Source organism: Hordeum vulgare, chromosome 3H, assembly GCF_904849725.1.
Source record: "Hordeum vulgare subsp. vulgare chromosome 3H, MorexV3_pseudomolecules_assembly, whole genome shotgun sequence".
Taxonomy (NCBI): Eukaryota; Viridiplantae; Streptophyta; class Magnoliopsida; order Poales; family Poaceae; genus Hordeum; species Hordeum vulgare.
Window position 1 is genome coordinate 446969289 of NC_058520.1, and position 5144 is coordinate 446974432.

Sequence of the window (5144 nt, forward strand, 5' to 3'; positions counted from 1 at the left end):
AGTTCTCGGAACGTCCTGAAAATTTACGGAGAATATTTCTAGAAAATACAAAAAATACCTGCGCAAAGATCCACCGGAGGGGGTGAGCCAGTGGGCCACAAGCCCTGTGGCCGCGGCCACCCCCCAGGCCGCGGCGTCAGGCTTGTGGGGCCCACGTGGCTCTGCCGCCCCAAACTCAGCTCTATTTATTCCCTTTCGTCCTGAAAAACTCAAGAGAGAAGATTTCATCGCGTTTGCGACACGGAGGCGCCGCCACATCCTGTTCTTCATCTGGAGGGCAGATCTGGAGTCCGTTTTGGGCTCCGGAGAGGGGAAATCGTCGCCATCGTCATCATCAACCTTCTTCCCTCTCCAATTCCATGAAGCTCTTCATCGTTCGTGAATAATCTATTCGTAGGCTCGCTGGGCGGTGATGAGTAGGATGATATCTATCATGTAGTCAAGTTAGTTTTGACGGGGATTAATCCCTAGTATCCACTATGTTCTGAGATTGATGTTGCTACTACTTTGCCATGCTTAATGCTTGTCACTAGGGTCCGAGTGCCATGATTTCAGATATGAAATTATTATGTTGTTACCAATATATGTGTGTTTTAGATCCGATCTTGCAAGTTGTAGTTACCTACTATGTGTTATGATCCGGCAACCCCGGAGTGACAATAACCGGAACCACTCCCGGTGATGACCATAGTTTGAGGAGTTCATGTGTTCACCAAGTGCTAATGCGTTGGTTCGGTTCTTTATTAAAAGGAGGACCTTAATATCCCGTAGTATCCATTTGGACCCCGCTGCCACGGGAGGGATGGACAATAGATTTCATGCAAGTTCTTTTCCCTAAGCACGTATGACTACACACGGAATGCATGCCTACATCACATTGATGAACGGGAGCTAGCCACATATCTCTCCGTGTTATAACTGTTGCATGATGAATGCCATCCAACGAATCACCGATCCATTGCCTATGAGTTTGTCCCATTGCTGTTGTTACTTACTTTGCTCTGTTGTTGTTACTTGCTTTGCTCTGCTGCTGTTACTACTGTTGCTGCTACTGTTACTTGCTCTGCTGCTACTGCTGTTACTACTGTTGCCACTGCTGCTACTTGCTTCTGCTGTCACTACAGTTGTTCCTTGCCACTGTTGTTACTCGTAACACTGCTGCTACCTGCTACAATACTTTTTCTAGCACCGTTGCCGGGAAAGAATATTTCCCGTCCACGGGCAACTTCTGGCGCCATTGATACAACCGTTAGGAATAGTCTCCCTCGTCAACAGATCGTTTCTGGCACCGTTGTTATCATACTACTTTGCTACTGATACTTTGCTTGCATAAACTAATCTTTCAGGTGTGGTTGAATCTGACACATTCAGCTGCTAATACTTGAGAATATTCTTTCACTTCTCGTCGTGCGAACCAACAAATTTGGGTTGAATACTCTACCCTCGAAAACTGCAGCGATCCCACGCGCTGGTGGGCTATTGCAAGACAATTTCTAATTGTTGAGCAACTGGAAGCAGCTCTTTTCTGGCTCAGTTGCCGTGGAGGCATCAAGTCAGGAATAGTTGCACGTCAACAGCATTTTTCTGGCGCCGTTGCCGGGGAGGTATAGCTATATTCTCTGAGTCAATTGGGATTTATATCTGCTGATCACTATGAAGAATCTAAAAGATCCAAAAACCAAAGTCTTGCCCTCAAATACGAGGGGTGGTAAGGAACTGCCATCTATCTCTGCACTTGATTCACCTTCAGTTATGAGTAAGTTTGCGACACCACCTCCTGCTAGAAATCTTGATATGTCGCGTGTGCTTGATGATGCTAGAGATGCTGTCTTGCCTAATGATGCTATGCTTGATATTGCCTTGCCTGGTGATGCTAGAGATGTTATGCTTGATACTGCTTTGCGTGATGATGCTAGAGATGCTATTTTGCCTGATGATGCTATGCTTGATACTGCTAGAGATACTACTTTGCCTGATATGCCACTAGGGGTATTCCTTGATGCTCATATTGCTAGAGTTACTGCTAATGCTCGTGATGCTTCTGAAACTGCCGATACTATTGAGATAGAACCTGCTTTTGCTCCTGCTAGATCTAGCTCTCCTATATATGAATTGCCTGATATACCTGAGGGTTATGTTATGGAGGGAGAGATAGCTGAGGATTTTCTTGCGTGTAAGGATGCCTATGACGCTGAGAAATTACTTCTGAAGTGGAAAGAAAAATCTCTGAAAGCTAGGATGAAATACGACCCGAAGTTTGCCACTTCACCAATCTTTATCACCGATGAGGATTATGAATTCTGTGTCGACCTGAGATAATCTCTCTAGTCGAATCTGATCCTTTCCACGGTTATGAGTCTGAGACGGTCGTAGCCCATCTTACCAAACTACACGATATAGCCACCCTTTTCACTAGTGAGGAGAAGATCCGCTACTACTATATCCTTAAGCTGTTTCCTTTCTCTCTAAAGGATTACGCTAAAGCCTGGTTCACTTCTCTTGCTCCTGGATGTGTGAGTAGTCCCCAGGATATGGTCTATTACTTCTGTGAGAAATATTTCCCTGCCCATAAGAAGCAAGCTGCCTTGCAGGAAATATATAACTTTGCTCAACTCAAAGAAGAGAGTCTCTCACAAGCTTGGGGGAGGCTCATCCAGCTACAGAATGCTTTGCCTCATCACCTTCTTAAGAAGAACGAGATACTTGATATCTTCTATAACGGACTTACCGATGCTTCTAGAGACCACCTAGATAGTTGTGCCGGTTTTGTTTTTAGGGAACGAACTATAGAACAAGCTGAGATTCTACTGAATAACATCTTGATCAACAATAATGCTTGGACTATTCCCGAACCACCTCCTAAGCCAACTCCTAAGAAAAGAGGTATTCTATTCCTCAGTCCCGAAGATATGCAAGAAGCCAAGAAATCTATGCAAGAGAAAGGCACTAGATCTGAAGATGTCAAAAATCTACCACCTATCAAAGAGATCCATGGTCTCGATAACCCGATACAAGTAGTAGAAGTGAATTCTCTGCGTAGATTCAGTGAGAGTGATATTCCTTTTGACAAACCTACTAGCCTATGTTTTGATGAATTTGACAAATTTGTTGCCAAACAACAGAGTTTCAATGATTATGTTAGCCGACATTTGGAACAAAGTACTCGTATGCTTAGTCATTTAAGTGCTTCTGTAGACAGAAATGTCAATGATCTGAAGCTTCTGAGTAAACATGCCTCTATGATTACTACTCAGGTAGAACAAGTACTTAAAGCTCAGAATGACTTGCTCAATGAATTAAATGACAACTCTGTCAAAGTCATTACTAGAGGAGGCAAAATGACTCAGGAACCTTTGTATCCTGAAGGCCATCCTAAGAGAATTGATCAAGATTCTCAAGGAATTAATGCTGATACACCCAGTCATCCTAAGAAGAAGAAGAAGGATGATAGAAACCTACATGTCAGTTCACCAAATACTGTCACACCTGAAGAATCAAATGTTATTTCTGCGTTTGATGCAGAAACACAATCTCGTGATGAACATGAACCTGGTGACAATATGGACAGCGATGTTCATAATAATGCTCAACATAGCAATTATGACGATGTTGAGATTGAACCTACAGTTAATCCTGATAACCCACAACCTAAGAGATACGATAAGAATGACTTCACTGCTAGGAAGCATGGTAAAGAAAGGGAGCCATGGGTTCAGAGACCTATGCCCTTTCCTCCTAAGCCATCCAAGAAAAAGGATGATGAGGATTTTGAGCGCTTTATTGAAATGATAAGACCCGTCTTTCTGCAGATGCGGTTAATTGATATGCTCAAAATGTCTCCATATGCCAAGTACATGAAAGATATCGTGACCAATAAATGGAAGATACCAGATCTTGAGATCTCCACCGTGCTCGCTAGTTACACTTTCAAAGGTGGGACTCCTAAGAAACTTGGTGATCCCGGAGTGCCCACTATACCTTGCTCCATTAAACGAAACTACGTAAGAACTGCCTTATGTGACCTTGGAGCCGGTGTTAGTGTTATGCCTCTCTCTCTTTATCGTAGACTTGAACTGGATAAGTTGACACCCACTGAAATTTCTCTGCAAATGGCCGACAAATCAACTGCTTTCCCTATCGGCATTTGCGAGGATGTGCCTGTTGTGGTTGCTAACACCACCATCTTAACAGACTTTGTTATCTTGGATATTCCCGAGGACGATGCCATGGTTGTCATCCTCGGAAGACCCTTTTTAAACACTGCAGGGGCAGTTACAGATTGCAACAAAGGCAATGTCATTTTCCATGTCAACTGTAATGAGCATACAGTGCACTTTCCGAAGAAACGATATCAAGTACATTGCATCAATGCTATCGAAAAAACTTCATCGATTCTTATTGGGAGCTTTGAATGCCCTATTCCTCGTGTCAAGATGAAGTATGATCTGCTTGTTGGGGAGATTCATATCCCCATTGAGGTGACCTAGTGACTATTCGAAAATTCTCTGTTCTCTTTTGCGATTCGAGAAAGTTTTGTCGTGGGGATTTGATCAACCCCATTGACGGATTTTCTTTCGATGACCATGAAATGGATGAATCAAAGAGTCACATACCTCTGTTTTAATCTTTCATTTTCTGTTGCTTAGAAGAAAAATGATAGATTTAGTTGAGTTTTTCCTGTTTTCTATTTTAGCATCCCGGAGAAAAGTACCCCGAAAATAAAAGTTCTTCGATGGTCCTGAAAATAAAATATGATTTTTTTCTGGATTTTTTGAAAAATACTAGGACTGAGAGCTGGCCAGGGGGCCACACCAGTGGGCCACAAGCCTTGCCAAAGCGGGCTCCCCCCTGGCCACGGCCACCAAGCTTGTGGGGCCCACACGGATCCCCTCCACTCATTCCAGCTCCCATCCTCTTCTTCTACCTCCAAAAAAAATCGTTTCGTAGCTCAAACCCGTGTTCTTGCTCATTTGGCTGTGATTTTTGATTTCCTTGCTCAAAGCACCATTCTCCAAACCGTTTTGGGGAAATTACTCCTTGGTAAGTGACTCCTCCATTGGTCCAATTAGTTTCTACTCTAGTGCTTTATCCTTCGCGTATTCTTGCTACCTTGGTGACCCTGTTCTTGAGCTTGAAATGTTGAT